The sequence below is a fragment of the Varroa jacobsoni genome, unplaced genomic scaffold (genome assembly GCF_002532875.2).
Source record: "Varroa jacobsoni isolate VJ856 unplaced genomic scaffold, vjacob_1.0 scaffold_1192, whole genome shotgun sequence".
NCBI lineage: Eukaryota > Metazoa > Arthropoda > Arachnida > Mesostigmata > Varroidae > Varroa > Varroa jacobsoni.
In genome coordinates, this window is record NW_019214094.1 from 200,775 (window position 1) to 222,127 (window position 21,353).

Below are 21,353 nucleotides of genomic sequence, written 5' to 3' on the forward strand. Positions count from 1 at the left end.
TCGTATGAGCCGTACAATAAATTGAACAGTGCACTTTGTGTTTACTTCCAACCGTTGAGTGCAGGCCAGAATCAAAAACGAATGTGATAGAAACGCTGATTAATCTATATGCCTTTGACCACTATTATATACACGATATTTAATATTATTGCTATAGCCGGCACTCTTGCGGGTTAGCAGTTGAAAAAAATTACCGCTTTTATAATAACAACAACAGTAGAAGCCACGGAGCCATACGAAAAATGTACGCGCTATGAGACTGTGCGGTTAACGATCACTGCTGTAACTCAACGGATAATAAATTAACTAAAGTTTTTCTGTTTACCGGCCCTTCCATTAGATTATCGACTGCTAACCCTATGAAAAGGGGGACCACAGGGCGTCATTAGACCCGAATCGATTGCTGCAATGACGACCGCCTCCGCTGTCGTTGCCGCGATTCCTACTATTCGGACAACTGCTAATGTTAACACCTCCCGAATCAGAAAGAGCTTTGCCTTCGCCTTAAGTCATCGCACATTCATACGTACTCATAACAACGATCTTGCGTCCACCAAGTCCTGCATGTATTTATTAATTACGGCGATGGCCAAAGACAGGTACTGCCTGTACTTGTTGTTGGCCATCCGACAAACAGGCAGATAAACGTCTGGACACCAGCCTAACCCTCAACTTTTCAGTACCTGGACATTTCGTAAATAATTTCTCTTACATTTTGTATAAGTGGCTATTATGAGCAAGCCCACTATTAATGTTCAGCTATTAATTACACGCTGTTTTACTTCTTAATTAACGGAAAAATCGATAGAGATATAAGTGTTCAAGGAAATAAAAAGCGCGGGCCCTGAATTCCCACTTCCCTCTTGGGGAAGGTACGAATATTGTCGCAACACGGAGCGTTCGTTTCTAAAAGACCAAACAGTAATGAAAGGGATTGGTTTCAGAAAAGTACTCAGAACATTTTTGGTTCTAAAATTAGATCATTATGCCGGTGGTATCGCTTGTAAAGGTACTAATCGTGGGGTTTGGTCGGCGTTAGCCATGCTGGAAATAGCTAGTAGGTCATACAGCACGTGTTGGAGGAGGCGCTTTGCATTGTTTAACTGACATTTTCTCTGTCGCTTTTTTGCCACGCACGCCGCTGGCCTCTATCTAAAGCATAACGACCGAGTTCCCAAATGTACTTCAGAATCTCTTCGGGGTTGCGACAGTAATGGCAGCACTTACATCATAAGCCAGGCTGAAGAGGATAGATTTGATCTAATCAAATTTTAGTATCATGCTGACCTAAGTCCTAATTCAGACAGCTAGTCGTCTCCACAAAAAGCATGCAGAACAGACATGACGCTTAATTAAAGGTAGATAACAGCCGGATGTTCATCGTGTGTTTGAAAGGCCCACCACGGCAACGAATAAATAGCCTACGTTCCGCTTGCGCGGCCCATTCCCACACGAAAATTAGGCCAGCCTGAACGAAAATAAGCATGATAATATTTTCTTCGCAAATTCTTTCATGTTTACCTTTAATGGCAGCGTTTATGTTCTGATTACTTCGTTCGGAATTTGTTAAGAAGATCGTCCATACTGTTTGCCTGTCCAGGGGCGGACATCCTTAGCTCCCCGTTTTCCTGACCTCTGGTCGATGTTTGCTGTTCGTGATCTTCCGACGCAATTCTGGTTTGCCGTGGCTGTTACCATCGCTGTTGTAGTTGTTGTCTACATACTGTTTGTTGCTGCTCTATGCATAGGCGATTGTGGCGAGTCTCTGCTGTTCCCACCACGAAAAACCGATTTTTTTACGATTAGCGATGCCAACTGCGGTCACCGTGTGGCAATAACCTCCGATCTTGCTGTTGGTGTAGTTGCCTGTGTTTTTGAGATCGCACCCCTTTTCTTAGGTCCTGTTACGGTGATGCGCATAACTGCTGGCCTAGCTGCTACTACTGTTATTTGTGGCTGCGTGTCGATCAGCGATGTGATGGCTTTATGGTATCATGGCGTCGCGTTGTACCTCTCAGAGTTTGCCCACCATCCCGCTGATCCTTATATAATGGTAGATATAATCAGATCGGAGTTTGCCTGTTTACTTTGCCGTACCAAATCAATCACATGTGTATACTACCTGCTGCTGGTACAGCACATATCAGTGGCAAAAAAAAAGTAGAGATTAGTAGGATACTACCTTAAATTTGTCTGTTGGCTGGTTTGCTTTGATACGTTTACTTCCGTTATTCTTTCACTAAACGTCCTCCTATATTATCGCTCAATGGTGCCCCGCTAGAGGCAACGACCACATTGTTCCATTACGGGCCCCTTAAGAACAGAAGAAAAGTTTGGCTGATCTTGTCTTCACCGCAGTGAAGCCTACGCGGTACTGTAACACCGATTAATATCCGCCGCCGCCGCCGCCGCCACCGCCGCCACTAAGGCCATTACTATCGGCATACTTGCCCCTCCATCAAAGCGGCAATCATCGAAAATTGACGACTGCAGTGGCCACGGCCACTGCGGTACAACGATGTCTGCAACGGCGGTAGAAGGGAAACTACAGCAACGCGTGCGGTCGAGGGCTTCGTTTGTTCCTTGGTTTGTAGCTGCACGTTTTTGGTCATCGTCTTTGCAGGGGCGATGGTAACTGAGAAGGCATCTCAACAACGGCAGTAGCAGCATGCGGCAACAGCAGAAGCGGGCAAGAGTCAGCGGTAAGACTTTGTGGTGATGGTGGCAGAGGCGGCAACGTCGTCGTCGCCGCAGCCGCTGCTGCCCCCGGTGGAGGAGAAGTGGTCGCCCTGCGGACGACGTTTTTGCCGATGACGACGACGACGACGACGAGGTCTGCGGCTATGGAGCTGAGGGAACTGACGAAGAGCCAAGCGATGCGGGAAGCGAAAAACGTTTACTATGGCCGATTCGCGCAGCAGTGGCAGTGCACCATACCACAAAGACGACCAGCGGCAGCAGCAGCAGCTGTTGCCACCTCTAGTCTGCCCCTTCGCCACTAGAAAGTCTTTGCTCTGACCCACATTTGCTCAGTGTTAACGAGAACTTTGTCTGGTGTAGTTCGTTTCATAGTGTTTTTGTATCGATCAGCCGTTTCTATTCGTATGCGCATCGTAGACTTGCGTTCCGTGTCCTAATTTACATTTGAGTTCGTCCCGTTCTATTGGTGTCCAGTGTGTGCTCTACAAAGCGGGCAACTTATAGTAATCATATTAGGAAATAAGACGGAGGTCCAAACTCAATATCTTCTACCTTGAACAACAGTCGTGTAGAGTGTTTGTTTGATCTGCCATCTGTTTTTCTATACTTGCTAAATTTCAAAAGAGGATTACAGCCAAAACAACAACAGGCGAGCTTCGCATCGCTGACCACAGGTAGGTTAGTGACGGTGATTGGCCTGGCTGTCCGGAGTGTACGTACTACTTGGATTGTATTTTGTGTGCTCCCCGTGTGTGAGTGATTGGCAAATCGTGTTGTTCTTAGGGATTGTAGGCTGAGCGTGTCTCAGGATGCTCAAAATTTTGACCTTTGGATATAAATTATTGTGAATCAATGGAGGCCATCGCCTTCTAGGATAGTGAATATTGCTATTATTTGTGGGTTACTCATTCTGGATATGCTTATACGTATACGTTCTAACTGCGGTGGATTCCAGTTTATCGTCCGATATAGGACTCATAGCAGAGCAGTCAACAGTCCCGTCCCTTACAACTGCCTATCTCTGGGCGGATTTGATTGACTGACTGACAGGCAGGCCGGGGACGGGTCGAATAATCGCTATCTCTCTTGTCTAGTTCATTGGCGTTCGAGGCTATGCTCCCGGTGCGTGAAGACTATAATCTGTTGACACCTGTTTGCTTCGAAAAAGCCTGTTAGTTACTACAACCTGTTGTTGTGAATAGTTATGCGACGGCGATGATGGCATCTTATGCTGAAGCCTGTCTATTATCTTCTACCCACTTCTAACGGTTCTTACAGCTGCAAAGACGCTACTGCTTCGGCCGTCCGCAGCGGGGCGCGTTGAAGTTCCCAACTTTCGGCTCTTTCTAGAGCCGAAGTATGTCTTCGCTATCACTCGAAGCTCTCCTCTTCGAAATATCGGATACCTAACGTAAAATAATAATATGACTGCTCAGTTGCCAAGGGCTATTATTATTCTTATGGGCGGGCTCTGCACAACGCTCAAACCTTGCTAACTGCTGGCTTCAGTTTAACGTCACACAAAACAATACACACACAATAGAGTTTTGAGCGGACGTCTGAATAGCGAAAATATCGATAAACAATTTGCCGCATTATGATCCCATACGTCATATTCCTAATAGTTCAATAGTGTGAAGAAGATGATATCCTGAAGTATTGTATAGTAAACACCTAATCATTTCAAAGACTTTACTCCTATAGATCGTTTAAAGGGACACCTTCACAACAGTGAACCGCTATTAGTCCGCATCATCTGTCCAAATTAGTAAACCTTACAATGTACGAGCGGATTAAGCCGAATTCGTAACTGTTGCCTATACGTATGTGCATTAACTGCTACCTTGATTTCTCTGATACGCTGTACTATTCTAGCTTTAGTCTGGTTGACTCGCGAGGGGCAGACGGCGAACCAAATAAGCTACGCTATTCGTTTTGTAACCTTTGTACTTCGAAATCGTTCGTCGCACCTATTCGTAACACGTGTCAATCCACGAGCATGAACGACTGATCGATTCAAGATAGAAGATAAAGCCTCGTACGCTGAAAGCACGCTCCACAAATTGCCGTAAATCTCATCTACAAATTATGATATGAATGGAGGAGTCTTCAGTATCAAATTGTAACTCGTTACTTTGGGAATCGTTGATCTCGCATAGGTAATGTTTTGCTTCCGAAAATTTGCAACTTCGAGCAGTTGACAACGATACAACTGATCGAGATATAGCTCATCCAATGTATGTACTGCATTTATTTTTTAAAAAAGCTGAATTTCGTACTCCTCAACCGTACGTGTTCGCCATAAAACGATTTTGGCATTGTTGGATCTACCAAACGTTACTAACCGAAGTCAAAGAAGCTGAGTGGCAGCATTTACGAGTATCTCCAATTTGGTCCTCTATAACAACTCTATTTCTGCCTTTAGCCTGCATTGAAATATCCATTCATGTTTTTTTTTACGTAGTTTCTTTGTTCCGATAGAAAAACAAATCGACAAAGCCATTTGATTCTTGCGAAGAGAACGCAACAGCCTTACAGAGTTCAGGATGAAAAAAAGAAACCTTTGATATAGAAACGGTGCGTATCGGAAAGTCTATTCTTTGAGCAATTCCGCATGAGTCGACTAAAAACAGCACATTTGGGTTAGCTACATAATCTGATGTTCATTACTGCTAGACACTGCTCGCGTATTAATTGCCGTTGAATTAAAGTTCTGAAATTGTGGCCTTCGCGTCAAATAATAAACCCAATTGTAACAATATTTAGAGGGTATACGTACTGTGATCTTATTAAATTCATATGAGTTTTTGTCGGGATCTATTTTTACACCGTCACGTAAGTTAATAAGAAATATGAACAGTACACTTCACGAGGCAATAGTTTCCCCAGATAGATTTCGTACTCCGGGCACCATGGTACTAGCTATGTGAAAGCCGTACCATTGTTATATGGGAACCGCTTTAAAAAGCGCTTTTACTAAGGGAAATATTTATATATCTTCTAATAATACATGTTTATAGGGGACGACGTTTTGGAAGGCAGACGGCTAGCAGCCTGTGCCATGAATGATTTTGTGGGCATTTTTTACTAATTTACTAATTACTAATTAGGATTACTAATTCTACCTAACATCTGAATAAAGTTAAGTCAACGTTAAAGCAGTTTAGAATGCAGAGAAAAAGCTATGACAAGTTACCAAGTGCGATAATGATTCCGTTGCTAATTTATTGGATTTTTTGCTTTAAAAGACATTTTGATCAAAAATTACTTACGGTCTCATTGGCTGAGTTCCGGACCGATCAGCGACGGCATAAAAAGTCCTTCATTAAAAATGTTAAAAAAAACAATACCTGTGCATGCCACTTCGTCAACTTTTTTGGTCTGTACCTTGTTTTTAAATGATCTGATGCTCGAGCAAATATCAGACGGCTTAATCAATGTCAACGGTTTCATGTTTTGATTAAACCATTACGTCCACGTAATTGTCTATAGCTGAATAGTCGAGGCAAAAAAAAGACCTTCTTTCGACCCTGTCGAAGTAGTCTTCGAAGAAATTAAGACAAAACAAGGATTGCCGAGAACTCGTGAGATTTTTAAACATCGTCTTCACTTTTTATAGCAACGAACTGAAAAACACATTATTGCCAAAAAAAAAAAGCTACAAAAAAAAAAAAAAAAAAAAAACAGCGAAAAAAGGTATCCTGTTAGCGACGTGCACGAACGATAACCACACTGACCTTTCAAAGATGCCGAGGCACGCCACAACACAATGGCTAGCCAATCTGTACACAGAAAAAGTACACAAAAGAAGACGATTTCTTTCTTAATCACCCGCTCGTCTATCATTTATCTTCCTGATGATCCTTTATCATCGCCAAGGATAAACTTGGCAGACAGCAATTAATTGACAACAAAGGAAGCAATAAAAAACGAAAAGACAAACTTGATAAAGGATTTATCATTTCGTACGTTGAAAGTAAGAAAATCGCGGTCCAGGAAAGGTCTCTCCCGTACATTAATCAATACGAATAGAGGAGAGACCAGTCAATAGCGCAACAACCGAGTCCGTTTTGTCCATATTCCATAAGAAAAACAACCACCATAGCACTATTACTTGCACTAGATACGCATCTGTTTATTATTTCATGCACAGATCTACTTGCGGATGCGCTCTATCGTCAGCCGTTAGTAGTTACTACGAAGAATCGGTATCGAGCAAACAGGTGCAAGTTATTATGAGCAATAACGACGCTAATCTTACCATATTTTTGCTATGGTATTTTTTTCGGTTTCGTTTATCATTATCAACGCTATTATACACTAGCGATAAAAATGTCAGAAACGTTGGCGTGTGCCTGTGTGTATTTGAAATGATAACGCTTACGAACGTGATTGAGACTGGTCTAGATTCGTTGCCAGTGCCGGCGTGCGTCCCTCTGCTCTCTATCAGCGGAAAGACGCGCGCGTGACAGCTTTACCGCTATTGAATCCGTATGCCGGCTCCCATAGCTGATCTAAACGAAAATACTCGTATTTATGACGCGATCTAAACGCTACAAAAAGCACAATCGTCCCTATGTACGTCCCGGCAAGGACAGTTAGTAATACGCTATGCTGTTCATTGATTTACATTGATCACAGGCACAGAGTCGTTTCATACTACAGTGTGCGCGCCTATCGTGCTCGATAAGACAAACCTGACTCTTTAAAAACATCTTTAAAGAGGGGGAGAATCCTTACGACTTCGAGGTGTAATAGTGTAATATTGGATGGGAAATAGGGCGTAACTAACGATAAATTTGACGAGGACAACTACTACTAGTATACTGATGCTAATCAATCAGTTGCATTATGATGAAGATCTAGCCGGTGTTCCACTGACACGCAGAAACCATAATAGAAAAAACTATACCATCCATATAACTATTTGACTCAAATCGTTCTTATCTACAATTGATTTAGAAAAGCTACGGAAAAATCATCGTAAATTATTTATTTATATACCTTCACCTATCGCTTTTGCAAATAAGAAATTATTTAGGGTTTTTTTATGACTAGAACACTCTGACTCTTATGCATGGTATTAAGAGGGTGTTTTGTGCAGCGTCTACGTAGTTCATTCACCGTAGGCTTCGATCGATAAAGACAAATTGGCCGTAGACTTTTTGTTCAATATCACATCGTCGTTTATTTGATTACAACATACCCGTTTAATAATTTGTTTGCCTACCCATTTTATGCATCATCTTAATATTAATTAATATGTATATAGTATGGGGAAAGCTTGAATCCGCAGTTTCAATAAAAAAGAAATCGATTATATTTGATTCACCTTAACACAGTCGTCCTTAGGCCACGCCTGTCAGGCGCAAAATGATTCAACAACTTTCACTGTTACAGTTAATCGCTATTTTATTATAAAAGTGGTTAGAAAACCTGATCGGACGGCGCCGTCGTATTCCTATTTGATTTTGCAATAGCTGGTGTCCAATATGCCTCAAACCGAAATAGCTGTTTGATGACCAGTCCGGTCCTTCATTCTTTAAATAAAATGTAATATTATCCGAATTTGCTCGACCTTTAACTTTTCAATAAATTCAACGGACTTCGCGTAATAGGTCGCCATCGAACTGTGTCGTTGCCCTACTAAGGCACTATGAGGAACGTTTTTTTAATGACGATAGAACGTTCCTCACAACGAGCACATAAATTCTACAAACTCCGCCCGTCTTGTTTATTAACACAATGTGAAAATATTAGTTTTCATCAAATTCTTTTCAATCTGTGACACTAAGATCTTAACGATCTTGGGATTTTACTGGTGCCAGCCTATCTATCAAAGGTATTGACAAATGAGAGAAATCAAGCAACGAGTGCGCCAATAGCCGGTCGTCGTCGTCTCGGGCATTTTTCTCTTTGACCATGAGAGAATTATTTACTATAGTCGTATTTTATTCTACTCAAACCAACGACATACTGTTATTGTTGTTGTTTATCGAATACGAACCGAGTTCGTTACTCGACAGACTCACCTACCATTAGGCCGGCAGATAACTGACGCACGACGAAGTCATCAGCAGCGTTGTCGTTGCAGGCGTCGTAAGAACCGACGCGCTGACAGATTGTGCCTTGTGTTTGTTATTTGTAGACCACTCGTAAAGACCTGCTGCCACTGTCATCACTTCGGTGCCCAATTGCCGTTGATTGTCAATTAAAACCTCAGACATTTATAACGAATTCAATCTGTCCCCTCACCAAATACGTCTGTACGTGTTTGTGTGCTAAGCGCCATTTTGTTTGACTGCATTTTCATAAATCTGCAATCACAGTACCGTCATTATGTGTCTTACGTTATTTTCACCGCTTTCACTTCGGCCGCCGTTATAGCTACCCTGTCAATGCACTCGTTAGAATGGCACGTATAACAATACAATGGACGAGATATTGGTCGATTATTCTGGTTGTCTCTTTATCTATACAAATTTAACCATTCATAAAGAAGCGAAAATGCTACAGGTAGGTATAGTCAACATAGTATAATCGATATAGTTGGTTCAAACTTAAGGCAATGAAAACAATTGGGCATTTTTTAACATCGACGTAATAGCGTTGAGATAAGCACTGCGTGAGATAAGTACGCGTGAACGCCAGTCGATGACGGCTCTTTACGACAGTGTAGGGCAGTCTTTTATATCGCGCGCTTTATATATATATATAAAAAGAAGCGATGTTCGTAAACGTACCAATTAGATCAGTTCCGTTGACCCCCTAGTATCTGCTTCTAACTGAGGGTGTTAAAGGTAAGGCTGCAAGACATAATCCTCTGGTTATTCCTAAACATAAACACGTGGACGTTCGTTTACGATAGATCCTTAAAATGTATATCGCATTTTCAAAATTCAATCGTCCTTACTAGCATTACCATATCGCACGGCATTTTGCTACTTCAGTATTTAATAATAATCTTATTAGGAATGGCAAACATACTGACACCGACACAAGGTAACGTAAATTTTTATGTCAGCCATACAAAATGGCCACTATTGGTCCTGCTATCTCCTAAAACAGTTGTATTATATTAGTCTATTTCTAACAGTATGATAATGATACCTCGAGTCGAGGCTGGTGCAGCACTACGACTGGCTCATTCTGGCTCTTGCGCTTATGCTCATACCCTCGATGGGCATTAGGGGTTGGTCCGTTCGTCGATACAACCTCTTTCAAATGGTCATCAGAAACGATGCGCGGTTAAGCCAGTAAGAACGGATCAGCTAGGTCTCCGCCTGTCTGTGCCACAGTTAATAAGCGCCTCTCAGTACAATCAGTGACGTAACTTGTTCTAGCCTGCTGTGGCATTCATATATGCTGAAGATTTAATACAGCGAAGTCAGCCCAGCCCGGCAGATAGCACAACGCACAGCAGAGTCCACTACCAAAACCTCCTACATCTTAATCGTGATAGGAACCTCAAAAAAAAACAGCACAATGCTGTTAGTAACATATGACTATAATGGCATTATATAATGTGATAAACATTACTGATTACTGCAGAGAATGCAACAGGTTACGGTATGTTGCCATATTTGAGGTTTTCTGGCGGTACGGGGTTAGTTAGGCAAGTCAAAAACATTTCTGTGTATATAGTTATCTTATATGCAATGTATAGATATAAGTATGTAGTGCTCTATCAGTAAACGTGGTGATCTTCATTATGATGATAAAGAATTGATTAACTCTCTTCTAGCCATCTTGAATGTTCGACTCAGAACAGCCTAATTTTAAACCAAAAAGGTGTTCTATCTTCGATCCCTTGATACAATGCTCTGTTTCCGTGAGATGCTATGACTACACACGTCGACACCCGAGAGCCACGTATCATCTCGACTACGCCATTGGCAACATATTTACATTTTCATTATTTGGATACTCAAGTCATCTTTAAATTGCTTGAACACTACCCGGCGTGGAATGGGTTTTTATAGGACAAAAATAGAACTCTTCATGGCTCCAGAAACTAAACAATTGAGAGACGCTCTTTTATCTACGACCTCGTTTCTTTTGACGGTGCATATTAGAGAAAAGACTTGGCATCCTCCTTATAAATGGGCAAAAACTTTACAAAGAAAGGCTCGAACGTATGTCTATTATTTGCCAAGTTTTTTTCCAATATGCTGCCTAACTGGGATATTAGGTTACACCTATATTATACGTACGAACTATGTATGCTGTCAACAAAAACACAGGACCTAAAAAGTTTCAATCAGGAACGAAATCGACGCTGTAACGTACGACTTCAACGCGAGCGGTCTCAAAGGAAAAAATCGGTGCCATTTTTGTACTCATGGCGTAGCGAGAGAGAATTCGTACAAAACAATATAACAAGCGTAGGAACGATTTAATGATTCATATGCAGACGCCTCCATTTTTCAAACCACGATCCATGCGGAAAATAAAAAAACGAGTTATCAACCATTACTTTTTGGCTAGATACTGCGGCGAAAAGCTCTCTCATTAGAACGGTTCCTGTTCGATTGGGTATGCAGCAGGACCTTTCAGCCTTCTACGTACGTATGTGCGTTTATCACATTTCATGTTGCATCAGGGGCCATCGTCGAGAGAGCAAGTAATCCTCGCTGCCATGCTCGTCGTTGTCTATAAAATACAAGACCCTTTCATATACTTTATTATCGCATCGATTTGCGTTTGCTCCGTGAAATTGGGGCAAGCGGTTCTACAGTCCCAAGACCCGGACTCGTCCTTACGCCTTCCGGCTTTAAGAATTTTAATTAGCTGATAACTAGTCAACGGCAAAAAAGTCCGAATATGCTTATAATGCCAGGCGAAACTTCAAAAGAAAAGAAAGTAAAAGCAGTGACGGCCCTGGCATGAAGGGAAGTCGAAATCGGCTATGCGGCGGCCACCCGGGGCGAGTTCCGAGTCACCAGCATCGGCAGCAGCCAGTCTGTCAGTCAGCTGCATTACCACATACGGTAATCAAACTTCCAACTGGCGGCAGCAGCAGCAGCAGCATCAACAGTGAGAACACATATTCTTCTTTTTTTTTTTTTTCTTCTTCTTCGTTCGAAGTACTGACAATGGCGATCATCGCAGCAGTCTAATCGTCAGTCGGCTAACAAATTCATACCACTACCATCAGCGTCAGGAAAGGAAGGAATGATCGTGGCGGACGCAAGAGAACGATTTTGGCGTCCATTAAGCATAAGTGGGCAACTACCGTCGGACAACAACGGCGTGGCTCCTCGCCATTCGATCCTGGCGTTCGTCCTGTTACGCAACTTACTACTGCTCCGATCAAAATTAAAGTTAATATGGCCTGGCATATGATTAAATCACCTCTGCCTAAGGTTTGCTTTCCCATCGTATCGACATGTTTATAAACATGTGAAGGCTAGATGGAATGATTATTATCAATTGTGGTATATATAATGATGATCATGTTATACCGATGGCTTAGAACCTTTAGATATATGTTTTCAAATGTTCACTATCTATGGTAAGGTATTGTATGGTAGATGTTTATCTACGATGCAAAATTTGCAGATCGGTCTCATTGTTGCTCCGTTACATCAAACTAATCCATTACATTGAAAGCGTCCGTTCACTGGAGTTCTTACTGTTACTATTTTTTTTTTATTGCTGACTTTGTAAATAACTATAATAATATAGTTACAACAAGCGGCGTTAGTGCTATGGTATCATAAAGCGTACTTCAAAAATAAATATCATTAATAATAAATAAATAATAAAGTAATAAAAGTACTGTGTATTATTTTTAATATTATGAACAAACAAAAAAAGCCAATCGTTATTGGAAAATTGAAGCATTTTACAGACGAGTCGGAAAGTCATTGTCTATACACAAGCGTTCTGATTGACATTTTAGCGTAACCTAGATTCGAGTAACCTTTTGGATATTCCGATTATTCTCATAGTATAATGATATAGTTAGCATGATACCAAGAATCACAACAGACACCTAGTCGTATGTACCGGTATAAAGTTTATTTAAAGCTGGATTTCGTAACGCGCCACTATGCAAAAGTATTAAATCCAATAGCAGAAGCATCAACCGTAAGTCGCGTGCTGCTTTTCTCCGCAGGAGCTCATTTGGGACGAACACAATTATAGAAAAATAAATGGACCAGCAGGAGGCCATGCTGGGGAGGGCCAGGACTTTCGGAGCGGGCAGTCCTTTGCGTGGCCGTTACATGACCGCCGCTATAGACTGACGGGGCCCTCGGGTTTCATCAGCACCGGTATAACAAAAGTAGACGTAATAATAATCGGCGCATTTCGACAGAAGTGCGTACAAGCTGCAGCACTGGCTTTTTCACAGTGTCGGGTATACGGAAGGAAGCGCCGATGGAACAACCGCCATTACCTTTGTCGTGGTAGTGTGGTATCAGCGGCAAGCGGTCGAAAATGTCAATGTCTTCGCTTTGTGGCTCGGGCCCCAAGTTCCGCTTAAGCCGCGATACGCCCGGGGGCCATTTTATCGTTTCGTCTGGTTCGAGATCAGTCGACGTCTCAGTGACAACAGCAGTGACGTCCGCAGGTCGAAAAGCAGCAGCAGATCGTTGGCGATAGTTGGACCTGACGATAGCCGCGTCGTGGTATAGCAGTAGCTGCCGAAGCCGTGAAAAATATCATAGCCGTGTAGCAATCATCATAAACGTATTGGCCGCTGGCATAGAGGAAGACGCCACCATGATAGATACCGAAAGTTACTCAACGTCAAGCGTAGCGGATCTGTTGAGGAATCGATCGTCAAAAGGTTAATATGTCATACCGCCACGTGAATCATTACGGTTGTTATATATATGAAGCAATATAGCAAGCCTGCACAGTATGATTTCGTCCGTCCATCTCGTTTGCATGACTTGTCAGACACTGGTCGGCCTCAGTATTGCTAAACGACACTACCATATATTGAGGAGGTTACAGTCGTATCACCTTCAGTGAGGTAACAATGCATATATTACGCATGCATACGAGATGAGAGCATTTGCTAGTCATCCTTGATGAGTATGTAAATAGGCGTGTAGACACATTTAATTTAATTTAAGATTGCTTTAGTCAGCTTCCGTCACAATCTAGGCTTTGCTATTTATAGGTCCAATTCAAAGAAAAGCGACACGGAAATAAATCAATTGATGACGTGTATGGTTGGAGTGACCATACTTTCAGCTCGATTATTTCTAGTACACGTCGTTGGTTGGATATACGTATTTTCCTTGTTGCTAAGCGTTAATACTGCTTTAGCTGTTAGTGTCGTCGCTGTCCAGCCATCGTCTCGGACACAGAACTAGTCTCGATAGGCCCGTTCCGTCAGTCGTCCGCAACAACTTTAATGCAATTTGCATTACAACTGCGATCCTAACTTGTGTCTGGCTAACTTACCCACTGTGCCACTGAGGCAAAATTTTCTCAGTCGGATGGAATCTTTTATCTGTTTGGCTAGCGATGATGACCAGTTTATTAGAGCTAGCGTAAGACAGTAGCGCCATGAGTGAAACGCACACGCGCAATTACGTCTAGGCAGGTCGGCTCCATGTCGATGTACGTTCTTTTCTGTTAGGGCATGTATGCAAACACGATTCAATGTGCTTCATGCATATAGAAGGAGGGCTGACAAGGAGGAAGAGAAGGGTCACGTTGCAGCATGGTGCTACTGCGATATGCGTTACGAGAGTCATTCTTAGTAGCATCATTTCCATGAGAGCGTGATTTTTTATTTTCAAATGCTCGAATTGTATTTTTCCTCTTCTGGGTCTTAAAGTCACGATCACAATCGTTTAAGATAACTTGCGTATATGTCTTTACGTGGTCATACTAAAGCTGTGTGTTACAATTTCGACCAAACGGCACGGTGATGTAAATCGCGATCTTCACCCGACTCCCTTGTCTTCAATTGTTGATGCAACCAAGACGCTTTCTATGGCCATTGAGCGTCTGTTGTGTATTAACTGTCGGTCATAAACGTATTGGACATCCTTTCTACTCCTAGGAAAGGCAAGTGAGAACGGTCTGGCAGCGAGTACGGACCGAGTAGCTTATATATAGGCCGATATTTACTATAACGAGTAATAGTTGTCGTTGTTGTCTCGTAAGCACTTTTGAGCGTAGCTGAGTTCAATGTTGTTCTAGTCTGCAGCTTGGCTTGGTGTAATAATGATAATTTTGACGTTGTGACGCTCGGGCACAAGAAACCAAATCGGATATACAATATCGTACATCGCTGTGTGTGTGTCTGCGTGGTGGAAGGAAGCAAATAGTCGGAGACGGCAGAATGTGAAACAGCAAATGTCGGACAACTTTGTTGGCAGTCAGCTGCAATACATAATAATATGGCACATAGAACTAGTCTCGTATATTCCCAGTCGTCAACGTTCTGTCACGCTACTGGCGAAGTGCGAAACCGCAAAGCAGTTATCGAGGGCTCTAAACCTCCATGAGTTGAACTGCTGTCGCGGCAACGAAAGCCATCATTACGGCCACCCTTGCCTGTAGCCGTCGCGACGACGGTAGCTCCTGAAGGCGACGTCGGTAAACATGTAAATGTTGCCGACACGTTCTTGATTATCGTTGACGGCATCATCACTGTCATCGGTATGTCTGTTTGTCATGCTGGCACAGGTCTACCACTTGGCGTGCTTCTCCAGGATCAATATTTGAATTGGCAAAGATAGCTAGAGCGATCGCGATCGAACCAGACTCCGCTAACGAAACGGCTAAAGAAACAAAAAAACTCCCACACGAAATAAGACACGAATGCCAGCGGCACTCCTAGACAAAAAAAAAACTGCTTACAATTTCGTTCCATTTGACATGACGCTTTTCTGCTTACTGGGTTCAGGTAACTAACTGGGCTAAGGCCGCTCAGGGAAGGCCCACTGGTAATAAAGAATGTTGCAAAAATTCAGCGATGATTGTGCTCGCTAATAAAAACTTGGAAAAGCTTTGGTCCGTTTACTTTACTTGGCAATGATCAAGCAATTTAGGCGAAACGAAGATGAGCACAGTGTCGGTTTATAACGCAACGATCAATGGGCCATAACGATCTCGTTGTAGTACCCTACGTGTTACCTGCTTAAGAGATCAGCTTGCTAAGAAAAACTAATTCCAATTTACCAGTTGTTGTCTCTGATTCGTGTTTGTCATTGTTATTATATAAAGTAGCTTACTAATCCCAATACATAAATAACACACACCTGAACCATCACTCGAGTCTATTTAGCGGCCATCAGCTAGCAAATTTATTCCAAATGTATTTTAACACAAGGCGATCAGTACAATACTTAGTTGACTTAAAATTAATTTCATACATCTATGCTGATAAAGCTCATCTAAACTTAAATGTATGTTTTTTTTTTTTGCAACTTTTACTGCAATCTTATCAAATATTATGATCACTAATGTGGCTTCCGATTCTGCCGCAACGACAAGATTTGCCATTCGCATCTGGCCGAAGTAGACGTCAACCTTAATTGTTTTTTTGATAGCTAGTTAGCCGCAATCAGCGTCTCACAGCACACCCCATCCAAACTAGAGTTTGGAATTTTTTTCCCTCTGTATCTGATCGCCACCTTTACTACTGACTTGGGAAAGTTGTGCCTTCTTGCGTGACCACTGCTCATGTGCAAGTGTACATGTATAGCTATGGTTGCTTACCAATTACAATTCTGATATGTAAACAAAACACTCCTGTTGAGATGTGTATATAGATAGGAGCATGGAGGACCGGTTTAGGGTCGACAGTGTAGACCTTCCTGGGAAGTAAACAAGGACTCCGCACACGAAAAAATGCACGCAAAGACCCAGTCATATCAATGTGATATGAGGACAAACACACATATTCTCAAGAACAGTCATGCTTTCATCATGGCTGCATTGTTTTTTAGTAACCATGATATATGATAGCTGAGCCATTGATGTAACTCGGTGGTGATGATGAATATGATCGCACGTCAACGTTGTGTTAGCTCTCAGTAAGTATTTAAAACGAGTAGAGACGATACTGTTGATTTCATAGGAATGGTGATACTGACGTTGGTCTTCGGCCTTCAAATTAACTTTATCTGCTTCGAACTAAGTTACTGAGTAATAATCAGCTTTGTGTTACCACTAAGCTACCTTAAATCATCTTGCTGACGAATCGGTGCAGCTTAGAAGGAATAGAAGGTACTTATTTAGATATTTTTTTAATTCAGCACATTTTTATTCGACCAATTTTCGGTTTCGAGGAACGTTATTCTTTATTTAACCGGATTCAAGTGTTAGTTTACAACTTAGAACATACACTGTGTCTTATAGATTATCCCTAGCGAGTCTTTAGTGTTTTAGGTTTCACGATCTGTTTTGTGACGACGCGTTTTGGGCATTGCGTTGACGAAACGTACGGTACTTGGCATACGCTTGCTGGATACTATATAGTCACGAACCTATGATATTAAATGTAAACAAAGCCTAGTAACCTATAATCAATAATATCTATTTAGAGCAGTTCCAGCTAATACCCATTTTCCAAATCAAAACGGACCGGAACATTTCGAATCGCCTCAATCAGCCAGGGACCTAAAATAAACTGCTTTACAAGTCACGTTAGTTGTTACAAACATCCGAACGCTATGTTACGCATAAAGTCATGTTTAATGCTTTTTCTGATGGCGAATGTTTTGTTCGTGACAGATTTTCTGTCGTCTTGACTGATTCTCTTGTAGACAGTTACTGCATTCCCATTCAGTATTGCGTAAACCTCAGATGCGAGCGAAAATTCTGCTGCACGACTATCTGGGTCGACATAAATCCTATTACTCACTATGAATTCACGGATACGTACTGCTTTTTGAGTACTTTTTGGCCGTTGGTCAGTGGGTGAAGGTCATATAGCGATAAATGCGTATGGATATAGTATGCAGGTCTACTACGGTAGATAATTGGTCCTATTTTGTTTGTAGACCGACTTTTAAAGGGAACCAGCTCGGCCAGGACACAAAATTTCAACTAACTTCATTCAAAAGTCAATTCATTTCGATTACCTTTTTCGCGCATATTATATATATTATTTTGATATTTGGCAAAATCATCAACTCTTCTCGATTGTCACAATTATTATTATTATTATCCATATAGCAGCTGGATAGACTACATATATCTATCGTACGTTTTTAACACGCCAGAATTGTTCAACTAAGTATAGGACATTTCTGCATTTGTCCGCAACTACGAGCTGTTAGCCTAATCAATGAATCGAAATAAAAAACATAAACGGCTGTTTATTTGGAATTTTACGGCGAAAAAGTTATCTGCATCTGATCCAGTTTTTGCCAGTTTTTATCTGGCTCTGAAAAAAAATTCAAAAAAAGGTTACCATGGAGCAAACCGGAAGATTTTTAATGGAGTTTTAATTTAAAAGGCTCAAAAAATAGCTAAAATATTTTTCACATGCCTGGATAAAATTAAAAATCGTTCTGAAGAGGACAATGTTAATTGCATATTGGGTCGTCCAGATAAGTTACAACCGTTAATCTTTTTAAGACGTTCTGCGCTTTTTCGATACTTGTTAGCCGTCTTGAGCCCTATATCTTTTAAACCTTTGACCCGCTATTAGCCAAAAATATAATGCCGCTAGAATTTTCCGTGCACAGTGTACCTCAACTACACTTTAGTTAGTTTTACACCAACAAATATCCGTTAACTTGTGCTTATTGTTAAAAAGCTATTTGCGGATCGAGAAAAAATATTTCGAAGAAACTAGTAAGTGATTTAGATCCCAAATTGAAGATGTAACTGCAGTGAATAATTATTATATTGAAAATGTATATCCCGTCAGAAATAGCACTTGAGGCAAACATATTTTGCTCAGATATGGCTATGGAAAAAACCTAAAAGAAAAAGGTCAGACATAAATACATATCTATATACCTATATTCCTACCGGCTTACGACAAAAAGGTGCTAGTCTACTTCATCTGTGTAAGTGCAATGGTGGTTATTATCGGTGGCGCGAAGTGATAGGCTGAGAGGTACCAGCGGCTTGCGAAGGAATGCGAACGGCCACATAAACAAATTGTAAAGGGGGCGTCGACATTTATAAAGAGTGCTACAGACTTGAATCAATTTCAAAATTGGCGCGGGAAAGATGTGGGAAAACTTTTAAGCGGACTTGACTGAACGTTTTGTTCAGGAGAATGAATTGCAAACGCAAATTATTATCATTGTTTTGGGGGAGTGCATGTCGAAGGCCGTGGGCGGAAGTTGTGGTTGACAAGGCAAGCCAAACTGGGATGATGCACTCTGATTGTGTCGACAATGTGAGGTTCGAAGGCCGTGTTGCGGATTCTTCGACTCGTATGCCCGCCAGTAAGGATCCCATTCTCAAAGTATCAATCATTGCAAATAAATTAGTAGCACAAGGCAGGCGACGATGATACGCGTGTTGCGGAACGAATAAAGGATCAGTGGCTTTACCTTGAATGAAGCCGCACTATATTGGATTGTGCTAAGGATATCTTAACAGATCTTTTCAGCATCAGCAAAGGCCTCCGTATTCAAACCTGCCGCCAGGGTTACCTAGACTTAAAACCGTACGCCCGGGCAAGAGGATACAGGCTAAAGCTACAGCACGTCTGTGTTGTGTACCGGCTTGCAGAAGAAAGCCATGAAAATGCACCCTTTACTCCGTCGACGACAAATCTGAGGATTTGCTGCTGGGGATAGAGGAGGTAGATCCACTATAATGGACAGAGTGGACAGCCGCAACCTTTGCGTGCGCTTCTATGATAAACGAAATCGTGGCCGTGTCACGACGGGCTCGTGCGGGGTAGCCCTGACGGCTCCGAAGAGCTATTCGCTAGTCAGCTTTATGATCAGTGGAATCCTGTTCGACATGCTCCCGTACAGATCGCTGTAGTCTACATAGCGCAGTGTGAAGTTAATTACATTGGACGCTAGGGTATTCCAACTGTCGGATGAAGACATCCTGGCGAATGAGCGTTGCCGAGGTAATAAATGAGTCGTAAATATAGACAAACCGACCTCGCAAAAAATGTGAGCAGTTCCTGCTCCCCGTTTAAAAACTAAAAAATGCCTCTTAATGAATGATAAGTATCAAGTCTAAGCTTATTATAATAGTTAACGCGATCTGAACGGAGATACAACCATTGCAATAATGATGGTTATAAGCCTACCAGTTAACCGAATGAAGTGTTCTGGCATATTTGTTTAGTCCCAACATGTTTGAGCTGAACAGTATTGAACGGTGCATCTTGCAAAATCGGCAAGATGTTTATAAGTAATTTTCAAAGAAATTATCACAGCATGAACAGATTACTCTGACCCGTTTGTCTAGCATATATAATCATAGCAGCATATATAAAGAGTCGAACATACAGAGGAAGCTTTTGCTCTGTAGCAGTTGCCTAAACTGCAGTCAATTTAAGCCCACCGCAGTAAATACAGTACAATATGTGTCATTGTTATCTAGATTCTAAGCTGACACCATAGACCTGACGCTGACGGGCCAATAACACTTGGTCTAAGCAGTACCTGGTCTATGGTCTTAGAATAGGTCGTATGAAGGAGAATGAAGATTTGGAAAGGACACTGCGATAAAAATCGTCCAGTTGTCGACCGATCGGCTTTTCAAATATAACCTGAGAGCCGAAGCTGTTAGGCGAGTTGCTACGAACAAACAATTCATTAAAGCGGCCCTGCTTGCAAACGCCGTCATTGTTCTACTCAGTACTTACTTTCAGTTTATTTTTGACTTATGATTGTTATTTTTTGGCGTCTTTTTTTCTTGGAAGCTTTTCAGTGATACCTTCAGCATTGCTTTCAATAGAATTAGATCACACAGCGGACAACGGGAGTCAGCAAATGTTTACGCTCGTGTTAGCTGCACCGTTAAACTCTCGAAATATACAGAAAATATTGAGCATTAACCGAAGAATACAAATCGCTGATAGATACACACCGAATCGCAAGGTAAAACAGGTATTTTAGAATCGTTATCTTCGTGCAACGTAAAATAAACAAATGTATAATATTGGAATATCTGTTTCGTGTAGAGTTATCAGTCGTAATGCTAACGCAGCTTTGAATGTAAAAATCAAATTATTCATATCTCAAGCCATATCGAGACACGAATTGCATAGTTTACAACGAGCAAAGGCCATTTTGAGCAAAAAAAAATACGCTCTAGACCCCCTCACCCTTATCGGGAGGAACGTCAAGACCATGCCAATAAGAAAAAACCGAATGTAACTCTCCAGATCTTCATTCATAATACATTTTTTTTTTATATTTAAGACTTTGCTGACGTAAAACATCAATAAGTTAAGCTTTTTTGACCTTCTTCATGCTTCACACAGTTCTTCCTTACTTTTTTCGTATCCATCTAAGCTTACATATCTCTAGAATGGTACAACGGCTATTTCCCTTAAAACTGTCCACTGTCCATAGCACATTTTGCTTTTAGATACTTTTAAAAAAAAAGTCGAGCGTAGTTATGTCACATGGTTTGAAGGTCAGCGAAATGATTTCATCTCGTCGATTACCACAAAAGTGTAGCACAAACGACTAAATTTCCGCTGTCTATTTTGAAACTTTACAAAACAACTAGCGGATTTCACC

The 21,353-nt window shown here is 41.6% G+C and overlaps 1 protein-coding gene and 1 long non-coding RNA gene across 3 annotated transcripts in view; one reads left to right on the plus strand and one right to left on the minus strand.

The window, feature by feature from the left end:
* The first annotated feature begins 2,946 nt into the window (after nucleotides 1-2,946).
* Nucleotides 2,947-21,353, plus strand: part of LOC111267467 (immunomodulatory peroxidase) — a 92,211-nt gene continuing 73,804 nt past the window's right edge. The window contains exon 1 of one of the 2 annotated variants that reach the window (XM_022845733.1): nucleotides 2,947-3,374. The gene's annotated coding sequence lies outside the window, so the exon portion shown is untranslated. Of the gene's footprint in view, nucleotides 3,375-14,405; nucleotides 14,734-21,353 lie in introns of those variants that run through there. The other variant, XM_022845734.2, reaches the window with a different exon arrangement.
* Nucleotides 12,699-14,263, minus strand: LOC111267470 (uncharacterized). The gene is made up of 2 exons (XR_002684635.2): nucleotides 14,122-14,263; nucleotides 12,699-13,470 (listed from the first exon to the last, which is right to left on the minus strand). It is a non-coding gene; the product is annotated as an uncharacterized LOC111267470 (long non-coding RNA).